Source organism: Trichosurus vulpecula, chromosome 1 (assembly GCF_011100635.1).
Source record: "Trichosurus vulpecula isolate mTriVul1 chromosome 1, mTriVul1.pri, whole genome shotgun sequence".
NCBI classification, from domain to species: Eukaryota; Metazoa; Chordata; class Mammalia; order Diprotodontia; family Phalangeridae; genus Trichosurus; species Trichosurus vulpecula.
This window is the reverse complement of record NC_050573.1, coordinates 118,279,808-118,307,412: the sequence shown is the minus strand read 5'-3', so window position 1 is coordinate 118,307,412 and position 27,605 is coordinate 118,279,808. Positions and strand designations below refer to the sequence as shown.

General features: G+C 37.4%; 1 pseudogene; it reads right to left on the bottom strand.

Moving 5' to 3' along the window:
- Window positions 1-9,874: 9,874 nt before the first annotated feature.
- On the bottom strand, window positions 9,875-10,793 carry LOC118834472 (annotated as a pseudogene).
- Window positions 10,794-27,605: the final 16,812 nt, after the last annotated feature.

The following is a 27,605-nucleotide window of genomic DNA, read 5'->3' as shown; positions in this document are numbered from 1 at the left end:
TTTTTTAAATGAATGTTTAAAATAAATATAAAAGAGTAAGTTTTAGCTGCTACAAATGTCCTAAAATAACAATGTCAAGTGCATTGATATTCAACAACAAGATCTAAAATTATACTGTGGATTTTTTGGGGGTGCATGATGGAGCTGGCCTTGTAACTGTGACTCCTTAAACTCTCCCAACTGATCCACATTAAAAAGAACAAACAAACAAACAAAAAAACCTAATCTGTTCTCTCCTGTGGACAAGAACAGGATTAAAATCAACTAAACCACCTTTTTCTGGGTCTTTGGCACAACTTGTTACTTAGCCATGGTAGGTAGAAGAATAGTAATTTTTTTCTTGATGTCTCATTTAATAAATATTATGTTATATACCTCACAGTAGAGCAGTAAGGTGGTGCAGTGGATGCTTGATCTGAAGTCAGGAAGACTCCTCTTCTTGAATTCAAATTTGGCCTCATACACTTATTAGTGACCCTGGGCAAGTCACTTAACCCTGTTTGCTTCAGTTTCCTCATCTATAAAATGGGCTGGAGAAGGAAATGACAGACACAGTATCTTTGCCAAACCTCAAATGGTGTCACAAAGAGCCAGACATGACTGAAACAACTGAACAAAATCTTAAAGTATTCAGTAAAATGAAATGATGTGTTAAAAGGTGGATAAATAAACTGTATTATGTATGAAGAAGTACTGTCTCAGGAGAGTTCAAGATGAGCTTTATATGGAGGTCAGTGCACATAATGAGCAAGGGAAGGGTTCAACATGTAACCCATAAGGAACTTTAAAGAACTGGATTAAAAGATCTCATCAAAGAATCACTTGAAAGAGAATCAGTTAATAAATCAACATGTATCCATTAAGCTCTTTCTATGTCTCAGTAACTTTGCTTAATCCAAGAACATGTACTCACCATTTAGTGCAAGAGGTAGACGTCCCATAAACAGCCAGAATGGTTGGGCCCTAGGTGTGCACAGTGAATAGCCCTGGATCTGAATTCAGAAAGACCTGATTCCAAATTCTGCTTCAGATACTTACTACTGAGGAAGTCAATCACCTACTGTTTCCTCAGTTTCCCTATCTGTAAATATAGGGATGCCAAGAGAAAATGAGAAAGGCTTCTAGTCTGTTAAATAGACCCTTTGTGACATAATTTGGGGATGAACATGGGCAAGAGTCATCCAGGATATGCAGGTATGGATGTGTCATTCTCTGTATCAGAGGGAACTTCTGATTCAATGAGATCATAGATCCATTTGAGTAAAGAAATTATAACTTTTCTGCTTGGTATTTGAGGGCTTATACCATTTAGGGCCTACCTATTTTTTTCAGGTTTTCTTCCTATTCTTTCCCTTCACAAATTCCATTCTCTAGGGAAATTTGTCTTTTTTTTCCCCTCAAGAATTCATTTTGTATTCCCCCAACCCCATGCCTTCATTTATGCTGTTGTTTATATCCGGAAGATGGCCATTCAGGATCCTCAGCTATTATATTCCTACACATTCTTTGAAAGTCCTTCTGAAATGCCACCCCCAAGAAGCCTTCCCTGATATCTCTGATTGGAAAACCCTCCTACCTTGAAATTCATTTAGCATTTTATTTTGCACTCTACTAATGTACTTACCATTATAGTATTCTGTGGATGTGTCAACTTCCCACTATCTGTAAGTTTCATAGGGGGCAGGCACGGTCCACCAATATTACAGGGCTGTTGTGATCCAAGCTTGATGTGATCCCCAGTAAGCTGGCACAGTTTTCTACAAATAGTAAGCACATAATGTTTATCCCCAATTCATTAAAATCACTTTAGAGTTCTCTTTGATTCGTCCCTTTTCATGGTCTTCCTTACTAATCATCAAGTAGCATTGATCCCTCCATGTCAAAGTATCTCACATCATTCCTTCCTTTTGATTCCACTGCCATTGTCTTAACTTGCCCCTCATACTCTCACACCTTTCCTATTACAAAGGTTTCCTGATTGGCTTCTAACTGCTGTAGTCTAACAAAATTTAAGGCTCCCTACTCTAAGGACTCAATTCACTTTTCTTCACCTGGCATTGAGGGACATATACAATTTGGCTTTAATTTTCACTTTCAAACCTTATCCACTCCACTTCTATACAGATCCTTTGCTCCAGGGAAGGGGGAAGGATACATTTAGAAATGTAGGTGATATATATATATATTATAGATAACAAAAATATATAAAATGAAATAATTTTTTTTGTTATTGAGATTGGTGATGACAGCTGAGCTTAAGAAATGATTGTTATAATTAGCAGTAGTAATCATAATAGTGGCTTTTATGTCATAGTGAAAGAAGCCTTGGACTTGGAATCAGGAAACTTGAGATTAAATCTTAACTCTAGCATATACCATAGATATACAACCCTGGAAAAATCCTTTTACTTCAAAAGACCTCTGGTGCCTCATCTGTAAAATGATGGTAATCATATTTGCACCACCCACTTCACATGCTCACTGTGGGGAAAGCAACTGCAAATTGTTAATATCATTAGAATTAGTAGTAGTTGTTGTGGGAATAATGAATAGTGTACTCCAGTAAACAAGGAGTAAGAATTGGGGTTTTTTTGCACATGGTCTGACAAAGGTTTCCCTGACCATGAAATCCTTAGAAAATAAATGAAGGGCAGGAAGATGTCAGAGTAGATCTGTTGACTTTGACTCAAGATTTATAATCCTTCTTCCAGGAACACCTCAAAATCTACATCTTCTTCTTTAAGAATTTGGTGGGTCTTGGCACCTGAAGTCTCAGAAGCAAGCATCCCCTGGAGTACAGTGTTTGAACTCAGGTCACTCTCCAGGGCCTTCCGATCACTCCTTGGGCCCTCAGGACAGACGTAGCCATGGCTGTAAGTGTTTGCTGTAGGATTTATGAACAGGGCAAATTCATCACTGCATCGTTAATGAGCCAGCCCTTGAAAATGGAAGACACCAGTTTCTTTCTCCTGCATCCTGTTTGGTCTGCTCCAGACATATTCAGGCCAAATAGACACCATCATAGGATTCATTCAGGCCAGCAGTGGAAAAACAACAAAGTGGCATTTCACAGCCTAAGATGTTACTATTGTTCTCCATAAGAGCCAAGCATTAAAAAGTCTTTGGGCACTGTCTCAATGAGCCTCAGTGCACGTAGTAAAAGGATTCTAAATCAATCCTGGTCTTTAAGCATCCTTTGAGAACCTTCATTTAAAGGGCCTTTTTTTTTTCTTTTCTTACCTCGAGGGGTTGAATTTTCCAGACCAGAGTTCCTGTATGGCGGGGATGGAAAAATAGCTTTGTTGGCTCCATCATTCTGAACATTACCAGTCCGATGGGCTGATTTTTAAATCAAGGCCACAGCCAAGGTCTGGAGATTTTTTTTCCCCCTTGGTTTTCAATTTTGTATTTGTTTTGATTAGAAAGGCAAACTGGGAAACCTCTTGGGTTAGTTAATAGAGAAAGGTTGAATAGCATCTTGAGATTTATGCTTTCCTGCACACTGCAAATTAAGTTAAACACTGCTGTAATGAGGCTTATTAAGTGAAATTAGCTCTACTATCAGTTAGTCGAATCTCAATGAGTTAACTAAATAGTGCCTATACTGAGTACATGTTATGTGCCCAGCACTGTGCCAGGCACAATGATAAAAATGTGAGGCAATATGGCACAGCAAGAGATTTGGCCTGGAAGAGGCTTAGGTTTCAGTCCTGCCTTTGACACTTATGGTCAGCTATGTGACCCTTGGCATTTAACCACTCAGTGCCCCCAGGAAAATCTCAGAGAGAGTTGCAAATCTGCAACAGTGGGACAAGTCTCCATACCAGGACTTTTTACCAGTAAGGGGCTTGCACAGGTCCAAAATGAAAACAAACAAAAGCTGACATTTGTACGATGCTTTAAAGTTTGTAATATTATATGTGTTATTTCACCCTCGTAACATTCTTGAAAAGCTACCTTATTTTACAGATAAGTATACAATTTCAGGGATGTTAAATGATGACCGAGGTCACATAATTACTAAATGTCTGAAGCAGGATTCAAACCTAGGTCTTCTAGACTCCAAATTGAACAATCTGCTCACTTTCTTATGAATAGGAACACAGGAGTATAATATAGATAGAAACCGCAATCCAGTCAGGAGCACTGGATAGAGACCCACAAAATAGTAGACATCGATATAAGAAGGGTTAAATTAATTATATGGTGTAAACTATATGTCCATACATTCGTGTCTGGGAGAGAGGCCCTTGTTGTTTGGAAGAATCAAAGAAAGATTTTTGGAGGATCCTAGGATTCAGAGCTGAAAAGGAATCTTAGACAACAGATAAAACAAAGCCCTTATTTCATGCATGTGAAAACTGAGTCTCAATGTCACACAAGTGCTTAGCAGAGATATGATTAAAACCAAGCCTTCTTATTCTATATTCTCTGCCTCATGCTTGAAGGATAAACAGTATTTAAATATTCAGTCAAAAGGAAATGACCTTCTTGGCAGGGGGAACAGAATAATAAATATTTATTGACTGGCTGTTGGTTGATCATGTCAGGGAATTTTTTTCTACTGAGAGAAGTACAAACTCCTGGGAGAGGTATACTCATACGTGGGGGTCTGATGTCTGTGGGTCAAATATGGGAGGCCGAATCGAAAGCAAAGAAATACGTTAGCAAACCGATGGAACCATTGATAGCAGCTTCACCTTCCTAGGGTACAGATTTAGTTTTTCTCCTTTACAAGCATGCTTAGAGTATTCAAAGATGGGCAGCATTCTGCAGCAACTTAGAATAGATAAGTCAAACCTTTCTCAAGAGAGAGAGGCAGGGTAGAGAAAGTGAGAAATTTCAAGAGAGAAAAGGGGACTTCTAGGACAATTTTTGCCACGCAGCCTTGCATGTTTGATGTTGGAATAAGAAGATATTCCAGTTCAAGGGCAGGAGGCAAAGGGAGGAGACCAAACACTTTTACAACTATGAAAGAGTTTCCTTAAGACAAAACTGCAAGGTTTATATAACCATTTAGAACAGACTGCAGGTGTCTCTTATCCTAGGCCAAAAAGAGTTGTTACAACAGTGTATAAGATCATCCACTTATGCTGTATTCTTGCATAGTTTATTATATTTCTTCTTCAATAGGGTTGGGCACTTTCTATAACTAAGCCATTAGATGATTGAGGGGGAGAAGGTCACTGTATCGTTAGTCCATCAAAATGTCCTATAATGATTGTAGTTCCTGTTTCCCACCAACAGAATTAAAGACAAATAATCAAACATGGAAATAGAGTATACGGCAGGGAAGATACCAGGTTAGTGGATATGTCAGATGTGAGTAATGAACCAGTAATGTTTCATTTTACTAAAGAGCTTGCTATTCAGCATGAGTTAAATACAGTCACAGAATCTTAGCATTGGAAAGAACATCAGAACACATGTGAAGTACCCCGACTGATTAAAATTTCCTCTACAATTTTCTTAATAAAGAATCACCTATTCTTTGTTTGGACCCATCATGTAGGGAATCGTACATATTCCAGGGAAGATCATTCTGCTTCTGGACTGCTCCAAACGTTAAATATTTTATGTGTATAGATGACTGGTCTTGGAGTCAGAAAAAGGTGAGTCCAAGGCTTGTTCTTGACGCATACTGGGTATGTAACCAAAGGTAAGCCACTTACTGTCTTAGTACGTTAGGCAACTCAAAGAGACTATAAGTTAGAGGAAAGCTGAAAATTTGCATTGGTAGAGATTAGTTTCCATGAGTAAAGTTCTTCACTTTTCTTCTCCAACTTAAAAAAAATGTTAGAAAGTTTCTCTAGAGATGAAGCCTAAATCTTCCTTCTTGTAACTTCTGCCTTTTTCTCCTAGTAATATCCTCTGAGAATTTAAATAGAACAAGCCTAATCCCTCTTCTGCATTATAGCTCTTTGAATATTTAAACACAGCTAGTGTGTCCCCCCAGCCCTGTTCTTCTCCAGGCTAAATATAGTTAATACTATTAACCAATACTTATATGGCATTTACTCTTCCCTACCCTTACCCTGTACCCTCTGCTCACCCATTATATAGTCAATGAACTTGCCTTCATTTCACAGCTGGACTTTCCCACTTGAAATTATTTACATATAACATCTATATATAGTACCGTTTTCCCTGCCACATCACAACTTTTTCCCTTCATGATTTGATATGTCATACATCGGCATAAGAAATTAAATGAGAATTTTTTGGGAGTTTCGCAGAAACCACAAACAACACACGAAGGCTATCAGATGACATAGAAAAGTTTAGAAACTTAGAAATGCATAAAATATATGTACAGTATTATATAATGTCAACATGTTTTATCTTTTAATACCATAATAATTCAGACTTCTTCTGTGGTATGGAGGGAGGGCCAAAACATTTTATGCATGTTTTCCAGATTGTGAGGATGCTGTGCCCCTAACCTCTGACATGCGGATAACTGTACATCTGCATATAATATATATGTATATATGTGTGTATAAATATATATATACATATATGCATACATTTATAATTGTGTACATGTGTATATATGAATGTAGATGTGCACATATATATGTGTATATCTGTGTGTATATATATATATATATACATACATATACACACATCTATACTATATATGCATACATATATATGTAGAGAGAGAGAGAGAGAGAGAGAGTTTTCTTTCCCAATAGAATGTAAGCTTGTTGAGGTCAGATCCTTTTTTTTTTCCATCTCCAGTGCCTGGAACACAGAAACCACTTAGAAAATGTTTCCTAAATAAAATGAACTAGGTACACACTTCCAGAACCCTGTCACTATTCATGTGCCTCATTCCTCCACCTCTTGTTCTCAGAATTGTAACTACATCAATATAATCACTGCCTCTGAAAAGGATATGTTAGTGGACTTCCCTATTGTGACTTCCCAGACCAAAAATCTTTTCACTGATTATTATGTTCCTACACGTTACATCCTTCAAATTAGATCGAAGTACCTAGTGGACTGAGACTATCTTGTTCTTGATTTGCATCTCTAGTCTTTAGCGTAGTGTGGCACAGTGCTTGACACAAAGTAACTGGTTAATTGATATTTTTCGTTATTTCAAGATTTGGATGTTACTTCCATGATGAGACATCAGAGAGGGTTTTAGTTTAAGAGAAAATCTGTTTGACAGATTTTAGTGAGAGAGACTGACTCCCAAAGACACATTCAAACTATCATGTGAGATGAATGAAAACCCCAAGACAGCATTTCTGGGTGATCAATAATCAACTTATTAATTAAGTTAGCCTACAATCCATAAATTGATAGTCAGTGGTTTCTCTTGATAACCAAAGACACCAACCAAAACACCTTAAACCCTTCTGAAAGGGAACTCCTTGGACAAAAGAAAATCAATCCTGATTGATGGACTTTTAATGAGAAGATGAGCTAAAAGCTCTCAGCTCCTCCTGCTTGACTGTGAGATTTAGTAGCCTCAAGACATCTGGGCAGGGCAAGTCATCTCAATTAGGTTAGTTTTCTCCCGGATAAGCTGGATTGTCCTACATTCTAATGGAGGAGACCAAGGACAGGAGGTTCTACCCCCAGGCAAAGGCTGATCCAGACTTCATTCTGTTTATAAGCTAAACATAATTTAGGTCTCCCAGTTGGGTGGGAGGATTGGACTTGACTCATGAGTTCCTTCTAGCTCTAAATCCTAGGTTAGATCCCTGTCTAAACAACTTCCATGTGGCTTTGTTAAACAGGAAATAGCAAAAGCATGGAACTCCACCTGACTTGATTTTAACGAGTTATCATCTTTAAGTTTCTCCAAAAACTACAGCCCCTGACACTTTAGAAGATTTTGACTACTCTTGACTTAATTGGAAGTCTTTAAGCAAAGATTGGGTGACCACTTGTCAGTCACGTTGGAAAAGAAACGCTCTTTTTGGATATGACTTGGCCAAGACAGTGATTGAAGAATCTTCCAACTCTAAAATTTGTGATTCCATGAATTCTTGGAGATAGCCTACTAATGTTTTTCTTTTCCAGGCTAAATATTTCCAGTTCCTCATACATCGTACATGGTCTCCCATCTCCATGCACTTCTTCCTCACCTTTGCTTCACAGAGATTGTTTCTTCCTTTAAGATAAAGATCAACCACCATCATCTACATTGAGCCTTTCTTGGTCCTGCTCACTGCTAGTGCCTTTCATCCCTAACAACCTTATACTTAACTCCTTTGTTTATATTCCTATTTATTCACTTTATATTTACCACATGCACAAAGACGTGAAACTTGTTGTTTAGAATGTAATCAACATAAGCTCCTTGCAAATAGAAATTGTTTAATTTTTTGTACTTGTAATCCCCAAACTCAGAACTGTGCTTGGCACATAGGTGATTCTTAATAAATATTTGTCAATCGATTATTTGAAGCATTATGCTTTATGCTTGGGGGATATGAAGATAAACAAGGCATAGCGAGAGAGACAAGTAATTATAATTATTCACAATAGGAACATAATTAAAATAGAAACCATCACGTGATACACACTATAAGAAAAGCATTAACTCTGAAGCCAGAGCATTTGGGTTCTAAAGTTTACCTCTGATGCTTACTAGCAGTGTGACTTTGGGTAAGTCACTTCTCCTAATCTGGCCCTCAATTTCTTTATTTGCAAAATGAGTGGATTAAATTATATGGCCTCTGAGACCTCTTCCAGCTCCAGATCTATCATCTTAAGTAAAGTCAAAGTACTGTAACGGACCATAAAATGGAGAAATCACTTCTAGGACAGGAAAATAGAGCAAGTCTCATAGGAAAGGAGCATCTGATCTGAGTCTTAATCAATGGGAAGATTGTTGATAGGTGGATACTGAGGTAAAAAAAAAAATCCAGATGGGAGTTTTATCAAGGTGTTTTGTTTTTTTTTAACAGTCCAATAAACTTTCAATTTTACTTTGAAATCACAGTTGGATAAACGAGTAGCTTATTACTAACTTAAACACCATATGTTTATCTTCTAAAGCTATCATATTAATATACTTTCATCCTTACACCATCCCTAAGTAGCTTAAGTGTGGAAAGGCTTATTTATTTCCTCTACATATGACAAAATGGACACCCCAACAAGTAAGGGTTTTGTAGCTTGGTATACAAGAGCAGCTTAGAGTCTAAAAGTTAACTTGAGAACACAAATTAAACAAAAATAAATATACAGAATACTCAAAATAATGGATAAAACAAAATATATCATGACAAGCTAGACAAATCAGAAATTGATTGCGAGGAAAAATCTTTGCTTCAATTATCTCTGAAAAATCTGATTATGACCAAGAAAGCCCCTCTTCTAATAACAATAGTCAAAAGGTATTCATAAGAAATTAAAGGCCTGCGTTTTGTTTACAATCCTTGCAATGCCTGTAGAAATGCCACTTTGTTATATTCAGAATAAAAATAAAGTCTAGGTTGGTTGACGGCCACTGGATCCTAACTAAAAGGGTACCATGTTCCTGTATAGAAAATAGCTTATTTTCCATTAAGATGACCACTTACTGCATACTTCAGAAATGAATATTTACTGCCCTTTTCTATTCCCATGACGTCACAGGCAATGATTCTGCCCCAAAGGCCTATGTTCCTCGGCTAGCCCAATCTTTTTTGATCTTAAGAATCTGTACTCAAAAGTCACTTGTCAGTTGTTAGACTAAAAAAAACCTCCTCTTCTTTTGTCAGAGAGATACGGGAAATACCAGAAGTATCTTCAAAGCAGGTGCTCAGTTGAGAAATCAGATCAATCGATCCAAAAAAATACAATTTCATTTTTTCAAAAGGCAGAAATTAAGGTCTTTATTTCAAAATCTGAGTTATGGTTGACCCCTTTACTGAGTGCCAATGGTCACTTGACACACTCATACCAAGTTGTCTGTGTATCCAGCAAAGAGAGTCTGGCCATCAGCGGACCAGGCTAAGGAGGTGCATGGGGGAGGCTCGGCCTTGCTGCTGGTGCTGATCACTTCTTGCTTGAGCTCATCCACAATGATTTTGCCCTCTAGGCCCCAGATCTTGATGTTGAGCCCAGTGGCAGCACAGAGCCAGTAGCAATTGGGGCTGAAGCAGAGGCCATTGATTATGTCACCACCATCCAGAGTATAGAGATGCTTACCCTCATTGAGGTCCTACAGCATGGCCTGACCATCCTTGCCTCCACAGGCACAGAGAGAGCCATCAGGAGAAACTGTGTTTAGGTATCCTGTGTGGCCAATGTGGTTTGTCTTCAGTTTGCAGTTGGCTAAGTTCCAGACCTTGACCAGCTTGTCCCAGCCACAGAAGACAATGATGGGGTTGCTGCTGTTGGGTGAAAAACAGACACAAGACACCCACTCTGAGTGGCTCTCATCCTGCACAGTGTATTTGCAGACACCCAGGGTGTTCCACAGCTTGATAGTCTTATCCCAGGAACCAGAGACAATCTGGCGGTTGTCGGAAGAGAAGGCACCAACAAAGCGCCTGGTGGTAGTGCCAGTTGTGAGATCCCACAGCCTTAGTGTGCCATCCCAGGAGCCTGAGAGTGCAAACTGGCCATCAGAGAAAATGACCACATCAGTAACAAAATGGGAGTGACCCCTGAAGGCACGCTGGGGGATCCCAATAGTTTGTCTCATCTCTGGTAAGCTTCCATATGATAATGGTCTCATCTTGGGAGGCTGACAGGATCGTGTTGGGGAACTGGGGAGTCATGGTGATCTGGGTCACCCAGCCATTGTGGCCTTTAAGGGTACCCTGAAGGGTCATCTGTTCAGTTATGATGAAGAGACCTTGGCGGATCGCTCCAGGAGGAAGGATGGACCCAGATTGCACAGAGAGAGACCAGCCGGCCCTCCCTCATGCAAGCAGACCAGCAAGAAAAGATATCAAGGTGTTCTGATGGAGATGGAGGCATGGAGGTGACTAACTCTAAGACATGAAAAGGGAATGGCAAGTCATCCAGTTTCACACATAGATTTTGACAACTTGTGTAAGGAGTTTAGATAGTAGGAAGCCACTGAACATTTTATTTTTATCAGAGAAGTGATATAATAAGAAATGTGCATTATAAAGTTAACTTGGGTAGTGGTGTGAAGGACAGATTGAAAAAGGGAGAGACTATAGGCAAGACCAATTAGGCCTATATTAGTGGTCCCACTGAGGAGTAATAAGGGCCTGAATATTAGAGGTTGCAATAGAAGCAAAAAGATTCTGAACCATCACATTAAAGAGAAGTGAAGAGTTGAGTCTTGGGGGAATGGATCAAATTGATAACAATAATAGACCATTTTATAGTAGTATCTTCATAGTCATTCTACAAGTATGATACTACAAACATTATCCATTGCCTTCTCTCTAATTCCATGCTCCCTCCCTAGTTCAGGTCCCCTCCCATAACTTCGTGCTTTGGCTAGTATAAGGATCTCCTAGCTGGTCTCTCTGATTCCAGTTTCTATTTCTACTAGTTCACCCTTGAAATGACTGCGAAGGTAATTTTTTTAATGCACAAACCTGATAGCATTATTCCCTTAATCAAAACCTTCAATAACTCCCCATTGCCTACAGTATAAAACAACAGATACCTTTCCCTGGCATTCAAAGCCTCCAAGTAGGTATCTTTAACTGATTATCCTACCCAATTTCTGTTTGTTTGTTTGTTTGTTTTTCTTGTTTGGTTTTATTTTGTCTTTGGAGAAGGGGAAGGCAGGGCAATTGGGGTTAAGTGACTTGCCCAGGGTCACACAGCTAGTAAGTGTGTCAAGTGTCTGAGTTCAGATTTGAACTAAGGTCCTCCTGATTCCAGGGCCAGTGCTCTACTTAGTGCGCTACCTAGCTGCCCATATCCTATCCAATTTCATAGTACTCCCATTCATACTTTCTGCATTCCAGTCATATTACATCCTACCCATCCCTGCCTATGTATAATTGTGCATATTACCCCTTCTGTCTGGGATAGACTGCTTCCACATTTTTGCCTGAGGAAATGCTTCCCTTTCTTCAAGACTAAGCTCTGGTGTCACCATCTGAACCATCCTTCTGTGAACATTTCCTATCACTGAATAAGCTGTTCTTCCTGTCTATAATGGATTCCCTTCTCACTATCCCTTCCTGCAATTCCTAGGTACTTTTAAATTTCAGTTATGATGTTATCTCCTGCATCACATCTTTGCTGCTCCCTCCCCCTTCCCCCCATACTTAGTATTTGCTCATCTGTGTGACATATTTTATCTCCCCATCCCCTCTATCCCTTGTAGAATACAAGTTCTTTGAGGGCAAGACTATTTCTATTAAATCTTTCAGCATCCCTAGACTCTATCACAATGCCTAGTACATAGAGTAGGCATTTAATAAATGCTTGCTTAATTGAATGAACTGCACAGCATCTGTCCTTCCAGCTGTTCCTCTAGAGTATAAAAATAAGGTCCATGGACTTATGTCTTTAGAAAACTTTGCTGAGTTCCCTGAGCTCATTTTATTTAATCCCCAGATTTAACAGGAAGTGGAAATCCATAACCGTTCAACCTCATGCAAATGGTTCGAGTCTTATTTCCCTTGTGTAATAGAAAACTAAAAAGGGGCCAATAGCCATAAATATAATAGTAGTCATACTGAGACCTCTTCTCTCCAGTGACTAAATCCTTTAAATTAAGAACAAGTGAAGCGCTTTTTAGGAGGCACAATAATTCTTGGAAGTCCCTTGGGAACCAGCACAATCTGTCTGCAACACACCTTTCCAGACTTATTTCACATTATTACCCCCTCTCTCACTCTGTGCTCCAGCCAACCTGGCTATTGTCTGTTCCCCGAATTTGTCACTGTGTGTGTGACCCTGATGCTTTTTCACAAGCTGTTCCCTATTTCTGGAATGCAGGCCTTTATCATCTCTGTCATTAAGAATCAGCCCATGTCCTATATATTTGGAGGATTCTTTCCTGACTCCTTGCTCAAATTGTTGTGTCTTTCTTTCTTTCTTTTTTAATTTTTTTTTTATTTTTAGTTCACAACATTCAGTTCCACAGGTTTTTGGGTTCCAAATTTTCTCTTCCTCCCTCTCCTCCCCGCTCCCCCCAAACAGCATATAATCGAAGGTTCTACATTTACTTTCACATTGAACTTCTTTACATAATTGTCCAGTTGTAAAGAAGGATTGTAACCAATGGAATGAATCATGAGAGAAGAGAAACAAAACCAAAAAAGAAGTAAAAAAAAAAAGAGAGCAAATAGTTTGCCTCAATCTGCATTCAGACTCTGTAATTCTGTCTCTGGATATGCATAGCTTTTTCCATCATGAATCTATCGGAGCTGTCTTTGAACCTGGCATTGATGAGAGAAGTCAGGTCTATCAAAGTCAGTCCTTACAGATACTGTGTGTCTATAATCGTGTATAATGATCTCCTGGTTCTGCTCCTCTCTTGATGTGTCTTTCTCTGTTTACATATTATAACCTATCATCCCAACAGCAGGTATGTTCTCTGAGATCAGGGGCTGTTTTATTTATTTTATTTCTCTGAGTCCCCAGTGACTTGCACAGTATTCTGCAAAGAGTAGTTCTTAAATAAATGTTTACCAAAATTTAATCAAATTGAAATCAATTTTAATGTTATTAAATTTGGGGACCCTATTTGCTGAGCACGTTACCTGTTTAGTAGATTTCATTCCATTTCATATTAATGTTTTTAAGTGGCAATGAGGAGTCCTTAAAGATAAAGATCCATTAAAGGAACTAAACGCATTTAGTCCAGAGATGAGAAGACTCACCAGGAAAATGGTATCAAATGTTAGAAGGATTGTCATGGAGAAGAAATAGACTTACTATGTTCCTTGGAGCATATGGAGAGAAAAACTCAGAATATTGTGTGGAAGATATAAAGGAGCATATTTGGACTTGGTGCCTCAGGAAGTAATGAATTCCCCCCAAGGGGAGGTCTTCAAACAAAACCTTGACCATTTGTTGGAGATTTTGTAGATCACAGGTTCTTAAACTCATGTCTGTAAACTTTTTCTTTTAATATTTTGATGATTCTTTAAATATACTTGATTTCCTAGTTTGTTAGCATTGAGGAAACATCTATTACATGCCCAGTATTGTGGTAAGCACTGATGATACAAAGAAAGGAGAAACAAAACAAAACAAAAAAATCTCTGCTCTCAAGGAGCTCTCAGTCTTTCAGTGATGGGGGAAGGCAACATACAAAAACAAGACCTAGACAGGATTAATTGGAGACTATTACAGAGGGAGAGCAGAAGGATTAAGTAGTACCAGGAAAGGTCTCTTGCAGAAGGGAGTACTTTAGCTGAGATTTGAAGGAAGTCAGGGAAGCTAGGAAGTGGACATAAGGAGGACGAATGTTCCGGGCTTTGGGCACAACCAATGAAAATGCATAGCAGTCCAGGCATAGAGTGTTGTGTTTGAGGAACACAACTGTGATCAAGAAGCCCGTGTGGCTGCATCACCATAGAGGGGAGTAAGGTATAAGAAGAATCAAGAGGTAAGAAAATTAATATAAATTTTATTCTATTCATTTAAAAATATTATTCTGAGAAGGGGTCCATAGGCTTCACCAGACTGTCAGAGAAGTCCTTCACATACAAAAACAGATAAAGGGAGTGAGGAAGTTCTTATTCAGATACAGCATATACTACCTAGATGAATCTCTGTGTTCCCTTCTAACTGTGAGATGCTGCATGATTCTGGGTAGGTGATTATTAGTCAAGATGCCTGAGGAGAAGAAAGATGAGAAATTAGACTTCATTAGGAATGAGACACAGCAATTCTGAGAACAGAAGTAAGTAGGCGAGACAAGATGAAGCTCAAAGAATGGTAAAAAGGGGACTGAGAAAGTTCATGTTAAATGGCCTCAATCCATCCAATGAAAGTCACTTCTTGTTAATACTCCAGATATGGGAAAAGATTTTCAGGTTCATCTGATTCTCCCTTCTTCTCACCCAGTAACTAATCATCTTTTAGATAGTTGACAAAAAGGTCTTCTATCTATAAACAATCCATTAATAAACATTCGCTAAGCATCTACCATGTGCCAGGTACTGTACTAAGTGATAGGAGTTTATCAAAGAATGGATGACTGTTTACGAATTTTGGAGAGGGGAGTTTTGTTCAGGTATAGGTTGAAAGGGATAGTCTCTAGGGTCCCTTCAAATTCTGAAATCAGGTGACTGTGACACTTGGCTGAACTCACTTAATAAGCAGACCATTCTGCTTAAGGGGGGACAGGAGGAGAGATATTTAATGAGGCCTAGTAAGCACATGGGCTTTAGGGAAATTTTTTTAGAGCAGCAAAAACATGAAAATCCATAAAAAATAACCTCCATAAATCAAGCATATAATTCTTAACAATAACCCTAAAGATACAGACACTTTTCCAGTTCCTGGGAAGAAGATGGAGCTAGTTTCCTAATACCTGTACCAGGCACAACCAGGCCTTCCACAGAACCACCAGAGATAAACTAAAGAAAGGAAGAGGGAAGCAAACACCTGTTTCCCTGACCACCCAGAAAGGATCCACAAGTGGGAAAGTGGAGAACAAAGAAAGATGAGCCCTGAGAAAAGCTGCATCTTTTAAAATATTCCTTTGCTTATAATGAGTACTTAAGAAATGTTTGTTAGATTAAATAGAATTAGAAGCCTTTCCCACTACTTCTGGTTTGGCCAGATCACACATTTTTTTTTTTTTCTCCATGCTTAAGTCTATGTAGCCTGGTCTTTAGCACCTCCTGAGACAAATTACATGTTCTACATTCCAAGTGCTATAATGTGTTTAAAAGCAAGGCAAGAGACAAGTCTATTTTGAAATACATAAGTTCAATGTATTAACATCAGAAAAAATTTACCATTTTAATCCACTCATATATTTACTCCTTCTCCTCCTCCTTTCCTTTTAACCTTTTGTGTCATATATCCCATTGTTAATCTGGTGAGATCTATGGATCAGTTCTCAGGATAATGCTTTCAAATGTATTAAATATATAGGACTATAAGGAAACCAATTATATTGAAGTATATCTGTATGTAATGCAAATCTGTATACACACATGCACAGATTCATATATGTGTTTTTATTAGCTTATACGGTGTGTATGTGCATATATGAATACATACACATGGTTATCTTTCCATTTTATATCATTAGAGATTCTACAAACTTATAGTTATTCAAAAATACATTTGAATATTTATCTTTGAATTCAAGAAGTTTTTCTTTATATCCAACCAAATTCTCTCTTGTTACAATTTAAGTTCATTTCTTCTAATTGGCATTGTGTCCATGAGGAAGAGAGATTATAAAATGTAGACTTTTTAAAATCCAAAACCAGACCCATGTATTCTCAAAAGAATTTTTGATAGTAGTTCTCACTTGTTTAAATTAAAAATCTTGAGGAGATATGTCATTGTCTAGGCAGATTAGTTATTGCCAGTTTTACATTTTTTACTTTTGACACAAGGGTGTCAATAAAAAGGACTGGTTTGGTTACTGGAATACAGACAACTCACAAAAAAGTGAACTCAGTCAATAGATCTTCAGAAAGACTCCCAAATAGTCCCCACAAAGACCAGTCCTCACATCTAGTCCATTTCTGAGTCAAAGGGAAATCAGGGTGTGAAGTTGAAATGAAAACCGTTTTCCAGCTGCCTCTTGAACAAAGTCACCAATATATTTATTTTCTGCTCCAACATCATGGGAGGAAGAAGACTATGATCGTTGCCTTACAATGAGCCAGCTGGAGGTGTTCACTGTTGTTTAGCTTAGTTAATACAGAACAGGACATCACTGGGAATTTTTCTGAGGTTGGAAGGGAGGCAGGGAGAATTCTCACGGGGTCCAGGCCAAGCTGAGGAAACTTTGCAATGTGGTGTGTAGAGGGTGGGATGAATCAGAGATCAAAGAGGCATCAGTGGCTTTTTGGACCCTGCACATCAGAAAAAAAAAATCTTTGGCAAGTCTTTGATGTCTTGCTTGCCCTCTGCCCCCAGCCCAGAAGTATGTGGCAGACAGGGGAGTAAAAGAGATTTCAGGAAGGGTCAGTAAGCTTGTTGGATAAAAGGCATTTATTGATTGTCTACTCTGATATTCAACGAAAACGATATATAGTTGTTGCCCTAGAGAAGTTTGTAGTCCAGGCTGGATGGGAAGGCAAAACCTTCCTAGTCCTGGCTAATGCCTCATCTGCCAAGAATCAATAAAAGAGTGATTATTTTTCTGTTTCAATTTCCCTCCTGACATAATGATTTGTTTGTTTAGCTGTCCTCATTAGGGGTTTTTAGCACATCAAAAGAGTGTTTCAAAAATCATTTAACATTAAGATAAGCACATTTTCCTATTGAGAAAATGTTCCCCCTCAGATAACTTGGATAGAGTCCTTGATCTGGAGTTGAAAAAATCATGGTTCCAGTCCTACCTCCAGCATTTGTTACCACAGGCAAATTGCTTTACATCTTTGAGTCTCAGTTTCCTTATTTGTTAAAAAGAAAAAAAAAAGAGGAAAAATAATGCTTGCAATACCTGCCACACAAGGTCATTATGAAGTTCAAATGAAACGGTTGTCAAGTATTTCTCAAGCTTTTAAGAGCTATTCAAATTATCACCTAGGGACATGAAATCATGACTTGTTAAAGAATTGTAGTAACAAAATTAGGCTCTTATTCTACCATAGAACACCCTTAGAGAACTGTGGGGTTAGTACAGCATAGGTTCAGGGATCCCTTGAGAGAGTCTGGGGGATGAAGGTAGTATTCTATTGGGAGCAATCACGTTCAGAGATCAAGAGGAAGGCTCCCAGAATGTTGGGTGCACCTTTGTAGTAGACTTATGGGAAAATATAGCCAAGATTATAAAGACAACATGGGGCAGTGGAAAGAACATTGGCTCTGGAGGTTCAAATGAGGTCTTGGGTTCAAATCTTCCTGCTGATAGTTGCTATCTTTGTGACCTTGGTTAAATCACTCAACCTCCCTGGGTCTTACTATTTTCATCTGCAATATGAGGGTGGTTTATTAAAAGGATACTGGGTCCCTTCCAGCTCTAGATCCATGATTTTATGATACTAGGTATGACACAGGATAAGCATCCAAGGTTGGGTTGTAACAAGCATCATTGGAAGGAATGCCCTCATTGATAAGATCACAGGGCTACTGGAGGATTGGAGGGTGATCCACCTACTGTTTCTTCTCCAGACATTCCACTTTTGTCCTATTTCCTCTTCTCAGTTGAGTTCTAATATTAATTTTGTTTCCATGAAAATATTCAACTTTGTACCATGTTATTGTCATTTATTTTTCCATACCATAAAAGACTGCTGATTTCATCAGCATAGGTATTTCCTATGTTGGATGCAAAGACCTTAATCATTCATCTTCATGAGCTTCTGAGGTCAGAAAATTTCCTCACCAAGTGGCCAAACTTCTGGGAATGAACCTCTATAAACTTAGCTAAAGTAATCCTAAACCAGCCATCAAAAGCTAGCTAGTATTAATATGATACTTTAAGGTTTGCAGTGTACTTTGCATGTGTTCTCTTTTGCATTTGGTCCTCAAAACACCCCTGTGGGGTATTAATATCCTCATTTTACAGATGAAGAAACTGAGGCTGAGAGAGGCTAAGTTACTTTTCCAAGGTCACACAACTAGTGAGTATTTGAGACAGGATTCAAATCCAAGTCTTCCTGATTCCAAATCCAATAATATCCATTAACCCCTCACTAGATGCTCAATCCATCTTCAGTTCCTATTCAAACCTCTACAACTTTGGAGAACCTGATAGAGATTGCATTCTACTGCAATCATTTGACAGAACCCAGCATTAGATGTTGGAGCAGGATATTAGTGAAGAATTTTTTTTATTATTCTTTTAGAAAACACAAGCCAAAATGACTTGTATTTCTGTTATGAAAGATTTTGGCAGTACAATTTGGCTGCCCAAATTCATTCAAAGTACAGAAATCCTGGTGAGAGAGCAGAGATTTTAACTTGGGGATCTTTCTACTCTGAGATATGATGATTAGAAGAAGTGAGAGCACAGTCTGCCTCCCTCAGGAAATGTATATATGCATCAGTTAAATAACCATTGGGGGTTAACCTTTCCAGGATTTTCTTCCATTTACTTGTATCACTTTAAGCTTAAATCAAGCACAGAGGAGTTCATCATTTTTCTAAAGGGCAATGAAAATTCTCTTTTTTTATCCTAGCCAGGGGTCTGCCAAACTACATTTCTGTGCTTGATTTTTTGAAGTTTCTGTTAGTTAAAAGCAAGATAATCCCTCCTTTAGTCTTAACTATCAAGACAAGGGGTAAGGAATACAATGAACCATGTGGTTTTCCATGGGAGGAATATGAGCAGTAATACATTGGTTAAAGTTGGATTATATTATCAAATCAGTCAGTCAATCAGCTGGCATACATTAGGCCCTTACTGTGTGCTAGGAGGTGCACTGAGCCCTAGGGCTACAAAAAAAGGCATTTTTATTCCCTGGAGCACCTACTTCCCAGGGTAATTGTGAGGATCATATAAGATAATAATTGTAAAACACTTAGCACAGTATCTTGCACATCATAAGCACTAGATAATTTTTAGCTACTATTATTGTCTATACATATACACTCTACATATACATACATACATAGACATACATATACACACACATATGTATGTATATATACACACATACATACATACACAGAGCACCTATTATACGCAAGGCATTGTGCTAGCAGTTGAGGAATAGAAAGAGAAAAAAAATTCCCTGTTTTTAAGGAGCTTACAGTCTACTGGGAAGATGGGGTGCCATACACATGTACTCAGACTTCAGGAAAAATGAGAAGACATGAATACTGTTAGATGGGAGGGGCGGGTGGATGATAGAGGAGATGGCACCTGAGCAAAGGCCTTAAGAATTCCAAGAGACAAAGATGAAAGAAGCTTTCCAAGCACAGAAGATAGTTAATCCAAATGGATAGAGATAGAAAATGGAGCTATGATGTCAGGAAATGCCTGATACTCCAGTTTGGCTGGAATGTAGAGTTCAGAAAGAGCAGGCTAGAAAGGTAGGTTCAGAAGCAAATGGTGGAAGTCTTTAAATGCCAGTGTAAGGAGGTGGTAATTCATATTGCAGGCAACTGAGGAGCAACCATAGGTTTTGGAATAGGACAAGAATGCTTTTCTAACTATTAACTACATAACTAAAAAGCAATTTAAATGTAATATATTTCATTTTCCCCCAATTACATGCTGAAACAGTTTTTTAAAAACATTTTTTTTAAAGTTTTGAGTTCTATCCCTCCCTCCCTAATGTCAACCCCACCTCCAAGATAGTAAGCAATCAGATATAGATTACAAGTGTGGGATCATGTAAAACATTTTCGTATTAGTCATTTTGTACAATAAGACTAAAATAAGAGAAAAAAAGGGAAAATTAGCATGCTTCAGTCTCTATTCAAACAATATAAGTTCTTTTTCTAGAGGCATATTTTATGCTTCATCATTAGTCCTTTGGGATTGTCTTGGATCACTGTGTTGCTGAGAATAGCTAAGTCATTCACAGTTCCTCATTGTATAATATTACTGTTGCTATGTATAATGCTCTCCTGGTTCTGCTCACTTCACTTTACATCAGTTCATGTAAGTCTTTCTAGGTTTTTCTGAGATCATCCTGTTTGCCATTTCTTAAAGCACAATTATATTCCTTCTTGAATTCAGGGTACTCAATAAGTTAAAAAAAAACACAACACTCAAACTTTAGAATTATCAGGTTCTTAATATAGTGCTCCAAATTAAACCAAGACCATAGTAGTCATAAAATATACTAGAATGTTATACAGGAACATCTTAAAATAATTGGAATACTGAAAATATTCTATACATATAACAATTAAAACAGTACACTAATTCAAATAGAAAAAAAAAAGGAATTCAGAAAAAAAAAAGACTCGGACCTGTGAGCCATTCTCATTTTGAATCCTGAAGACCTTGATGCCTTTCTTGGTACCACAAAAATCTTCAGCCCTTCTTAGGGGAATGTCATGCCTAGGATTCCCCTCTCCCCACCTTTTTTGGAAGGGCTGGCAGGAAAAGGTGACATAAAAACTTCACATTTCACCCCTCTGTCCTAGTTGCTGAGACTTTGTTTTAAAATTCCCTATGAATCTAACGTTTGACCCTTTTAAAATAAGGGAAAAATTGCCCCATTTTCAGGATTTATCTAAATCATAAGTAAAATCACTGAACTGAAGTGTAAAGACAGACAACTAAAGCAATTTGTTGATTCATTTTAAGGAAGAAAAAGAAATGCATAATAAGAAACCCAAGAGTTTACAGAGTAACCTAGAGGGCTAATTCTATTTATTGTAACTACTAACTACATATCTAAAAAGCAATTTTACAAACGGGGAAGAGGAAATTATGATATGTTTGAAGAGAAACTGGCCAGATACCATGATGATGATATTATTAATTGAAACACCTGTGTTTAAACAAATCTGGAGAATACAGGACCAGGTCTAAAACCTGATCAGACAGCAATTACTTTGTGGAACAACATTCTATGACCAAATACTGTCCTAGGCTGCACTTCAAAAAATATTGCATTGGTTAAACATATAAGAACCTCTGATCATAATATCTGATTGTGCATATTAGGAAGTACTATGTATAGAAAACGATGAAAACATTTTGACTTGGAAGGGATGCATAACTAGGGAAATCTTTATGTGTTTTGATGGTAAGCTTTAAACTATGGGGAAGGTTGACTGAAGGCGAGTAGGAGATATTCATAAAGCATTTAGAAGGTCTTGATTTGAATTCATTTCCAAATAGTTGTGTGGGGTAGCAAAGGCCGGTGTGGTTAGATATAGCTTTAAGGAGTAACATAAGCAATAGCTTTGAGGCTTTTAAGAAGTATAAACAATTCAGAGAAAGGAGCATTGGGAAATCTACAAAAATAAGCAAAAGGAAGTGAGAAAGAGATTTTATTTGGAAGAACTAAGAGAAATATTAAGCCTCATTTTTTACCTCCCAAAATTTTAGCTAATAGCCAAGTGTCCTTTTAGTTATATCTGTACTAGATTAAAGAAGAAAGAGAGATGGGATCCTTTGGGAATATGATAGCACAATCTGAGGATTAAGACAGATTTGTTCATCTTTCCTTTTGTTTCTTTTTAAACAGATGAGTACAGAATAGAGAAGGGGCTAAACACATTCAAATTTTATTGTAGTGGAGGATTCCATGGAGGATTTATTGTAATGGAGAATATCATAATTCCGAAATGAGAAAAGGAAAAATAGTTTAAGTATTTCTTGAAAGATGAGTATCAAGCCTGAAGAACATATACATGTGTGTGTATGTGTATATGTATATATATACATATATATGTTTTTGTATGTATGTGTGTGTAAATAATTGTAACTGATAGAAGTAAAAAAAGAATAAAATAAAATCTTATTTGTTTAAAAAAAATAGCAAATGGGACATACTTCTAAGAACAGCAAAAGACAGATCTTCCAAAGCATGAGTTCTGTTTCACTAATCTCTTAAGTATTTTATCTAATCTTCCTGATGATTGCTAAGCAGAGGTTATACAATGCCTCCCACTGTATAAATATCAGAGATTATAAATGTTTCTGTGGAGAAGTGAATCAAAGAGACGTCAACATTAGTTTAGGAACCATGTATACTTTGTTACAGAAACAAACTGGAAGCTTACTTTGCTAAAATGTCTGTAAAATGACACAGTCGTAATTGATTTGTATCATAAATTTCTGCACCTCTGTCATGTGCTTGCAAACTGCTGCCAAGTAAAAACAGAGGCCTTCACAGAAGAATAATCTCTATTTGTCACCTACCCAAGAATCAGTGTGGAGCACTCATGGTCCCTTCTTTTGACCTTCCCCAGCTCAACTAAGAACTCTGGTACAGTTGTGATAATCTGTGAATTAGCGTGGTACACTGGAAAGAATGAATTTGGAGTTGGATAACGCAGGTTCAGCAGCTAAGTGGCAAAGTAGATAGAGTGCAAGGTCTAGAGTCAGGAAGACTCTGCTTCCTAGGCTCAAATCTGACCTCTGACACTTACTAGCTCTGTCTTTAACTAGCAAGTCACTTCACCGAGTTTGCCTCAGTTTCCTCATTCATAAAATGAGCTGGAGAAGGAAATGGCAAACCATTCTAGTATCTTTGTCAAGAATCCCTAATTGAGGGTCATGAAAACTCAGATACAACTGAAAAATGACTCAGTAACAACAACAACAAAACAACATAGGTTGCCACTCACTGTCATTGTGATGCTAAGTTAGTTAAAATATCTTGCCCTCAGTTTTTGTTTTTATTTGTAAAATGAGGTGGTTAGATTTAGGTAACTCAAATCCCTACTGCCTCTCTACCTATGATGGCCTATTCAAATATGTAACTTATAAGTCCTCACTGATGCTTCTTTTACTAGATCCAAGCAGATGACCATGAATTCAGAACAAGGACATTAAATAGAATATAATAACTCAGAAAAGCCTGGGAATTTAATCTCAATCTATATACTGTCTCTTCTCTTTACTCTCTAGCTCCCCCTAAAATACTTTCCCCCATCAGAATCAAAAGCTCCTACTGTTTTATTTGCTTGAATTTATATCACCAGCACTTAGCAAGATGCCTGGCACATACTAAATACTAAGTACTTATTAAATGTTCTTTCATTCTTTCTATCTATCTTTTTATCTATCAAACTTTCTATCTATCCTATTTATCCATCTATCCACCTCTCTATCTATCTATCCATCCATCTGTCTATATATCATCTATCTTTCTATCTGACTCTGTCTGTCTGTCTGTCTGTCTGTCTATCTATCTATCTATCTATCTATCTATCTATCTATCTATCTATCTACCTATTATCGACTCCAGCTATGTCCCCTGGGAACTCTGCCAACTAATTCCCTTTCTCCTCAACACATTGGGAGGAGGATGCATCAGCCTGCTAGGGAATCTAAAGCAGTTCTATGTTAGACCTCAGCATGGGAACGATCTTACCAGAAGGTCGTGAGAATGTTGCTTCTCATCATGGGAGCTTGGTTAATAGCTACTATTTTCTAGCTCAGCCTCAACACTTCTTGAAGAAGATGGAACTTAGCTGCTCTAAAGAAGAAGCAGAGATGGTCTAGAAAAGGGAAATAAAGGCTAAGCCTAAAAACTCAGAGTTTTTTTTTTTTTTTTACTCCACAACCCTTTTTTCTTTCTTTATCTCTTCTGTTTTCTAGTAGGTTTTTTTATCCTCTCTCTTTCTGTTCTTACCTTTTTGAAGAAAACTGGACTCCAGAATGAAGTTTTTAAAACATGGTAAGGATGAAAATAATTTAACAAAAGATTTAAAAGCAAATCTGCATCCAGAGAAAGAACAAGGAAGAGATAAGCTTCATGTTTGCGATGGGTATTTTAATATGGAAGACAGAAAGAAAGGAGAATTAAATTTTTAAAATTTTTATTTTCCTTCATTTTTTTTTGTCAAGGATAAAAGTTTTTTAGACTGAAAAGAGCAGGAAAATATGGTTAAATGTGAATTGAAGTCCAAGAAAGGCAAAGAGACAATAGCAGAATTGTTCTGAATACACTAAAATCTTCTATAACATACTTTAAAGTACTCTGGGGTTCTAAAAGAACTTACAGGCATGATTTCTTTCAGCAAACTTTGTGGAATTATGCAGAATGGCTAATATTAAAAACTAGGGGAGGCATTCAAATGCCTAAAAGTATGTAAAATAGCTGAGAGTTCATCTACTAAGACTCATGCAAGATTGACATAATGAAACTACAAAACACTCTTCACATATGTAAAGTAAAATAAATAAATGGGAAACTATTCTGTACTCACGTGTGTGCCATGATAGTATAACAAAAATGACAATACACATGAATTTAATTTATAGATTTGTTGCCAGACCAATCAAATTATTGGAATGATACTATTCACCAGCAAGAGCATAATTCATTTGGAGGAACGAAAGGTCTAGAATCTTAAGGGAAGTGATCAAAAAAGTAGGAATGAAAGAAGCATAGTTTTTTTTTTTTTTACCATATTTGAAAGTAGTACTTTTTAGTAGTAATTATTTTTAATCTATTTACTATTCTTTTAAAAAGAGTAGATTAATGAAAAGTATTAAGTAGATAAAAAATCTGAAGCAATCAAGAATAATAACCAAATGTTTTCTAACACCAAGGATATTAATTATTTGGAGAAAAATCCTGTATTTAAGGAATATTGCTTAGAAAAGTAGAAATAAATTAGTTATTTATTATTATTTTATAAGATATAACACATTAAGTTCAAAATGTCTAGAGAACATGATCATATAATTTAAAAGAGAGGCAGAGAGAGAGAGAGAAAGAGAGAGAGGATTTATCTTTCATGACTATGAATAGGGGGAATTTTTAATGAAACAAAGGATAGAGGCAGTTATAAAAAGTCAAAATAAAGAACTCAAACTACATAAACTTATGATTTTTCATGGAAAAAATTAATGAAGATAGTTTAAAAACAAAAAAAAGTCAAATTGGGATAAATTTGTATCAGATATCACTGTTCAAATTTGATAACAAAGATATTTAGGGAATGGACACAAAAATGTAAAATCACAAGCCATTCCCCAGTGGGTAAAGGACATGATGATTTCAAAAGATCTGTAAAATCCAAATGATAATAAAATTATTTCAAATCAGAAATAATAAGAGAAATAAAAATTAATGCAACTATGGGGTTTTAGTTTACACCTATGAAAATTGGCAAAAAACAGAATGAGCAGAACCAGGAGAACACTGTATGTAGTAACAGCAATATTGTTTTAAGAATGACTGAGTGAATAAGTTATTTTGACTATTATAAATACCCAAATAAACTGTAAAGGACATATGAAGAAAGATGCTGTCTATATCCAGAGAAAGATATATGTGTAACCTATTTATGACTACTGGTAGCCATATTGAGGGGGAGGGAGTTAAGGGAAGGAAAGGAAAAAAGAAATTTACATGATAACTTTATTACATATTTTAAAGGAATAGCAAGTTGTACATAATAGATTTTTAGTTTCATGTGCAATCATCTTTTTTTATTATGCTATCTTATGAAAAAAAATCATTATATAAATTATAACTATTAAAAGAAACTGACAAAGACACCTGAGTGTTGCCAGTATCTAGGCCATCTACCTCAGGGTCTCTTCAGTCTAGGGCCTTCCATAGATAGGAATTAAAGCCTCTGGCCTTCTGCAGTATTCCTGAGGCTCTCCCTGCACTAGATTCACCTCTCACTGCCACCTCTTGTCTCCCAGTGTGAGTAGCTTGACCTGCTCCTGCCTGCATGACTCCACCTCCTCCTGCCTACTAATGTACCCCAAATCAACATTGAGGGAGAACACTGAATAATTCTGATTTCCTTCCTTTCTCAACTGATCTCTCTCTAGCCACTCATACCGTGCATAGTTAGAATACTCTCACCTCCTCTAAACTCTCATACTCGCCTAATCCTTTTGATTCTGAACCCTGCCCTGCTACGGTACAATTCTCACTCCCCATTTCCCACTACACACACTCTCATTCTCATCCCCTCTCAACCCTACTCACAAAATGTAATAACCTAGATCCACTTGCTCCTTATAACTCTCATCACTATACTCTCCTACTCACTATAGCAGCTATGGCAAATCTTTTCATCCCTCATCAAGCTTCCTATTCCACCCTTTCTCTCCATCTTCTCAGATGACCAAATCTCAGACTTTACTGAAAAACTGAGGCCACGAACAGAAAGCTCTTTCTTCTTCTTTCCTCATCATTTCACATCTCCAATATGTCTCCTCCACTAGCTCCTCCTTCACCCATCTCTCATAAAGAGGTGGCTTTTCTCCTTGTCAAGGTATAAGGGCAAGCAAAGTGGGACTTTTTACTGTTTTTTTCTTTTGGAGAGCTTCTCAGCACTAAGGCAATCAAGTGCCTTTGACTGAGTCTTGCCTTTGTTTGTAGGAAGGCACACATCCTTTTGCTACTTAAGTCACAAGAGATATGAAGCCCTCAAGAGATACGAAGCCCGCGTACCCTGAAAAAGGGTATATATACCATGAGGATAGGCATTGAACTCAGGAGCGAGAATTGAAAATTGAGAATTCTCAGGACGTGAGGTTGTGCTTTGGGGGTGAACTCATTGGAAAAGTTTTCCTATTTTTTTTAGCCAAACTAGACTCTGGGTAGCCATTAAGGAGCTCCCCAGCTTTAAAAACCCAGATGTTGGTGTTTTGCTTTCTGGTAACTATGTATATATTGCTATGAACAGACAGCTAGAAGCCTGTCTACTGGTTTGTGTTATTTTCCTCTGTTTATATAATTTCTGCTTGTAATTTGTTTGTATTTGCTTTACAATTCAGGGGGCTGACTTTTTCCCCTGAATTAAGTGAATTATATATGTATGTTTAATTAAAGTGAGATTATAAACCCCTTAAAGTTGCTTTCCTTAGAAAAGCAGATCAAAGAATCTGTGCTAGCAGCCCTCCTGTGTGCTGGTGTTATTGGCCTTATAGAGCCACAGTAGTGGCAAGTAGCATTATT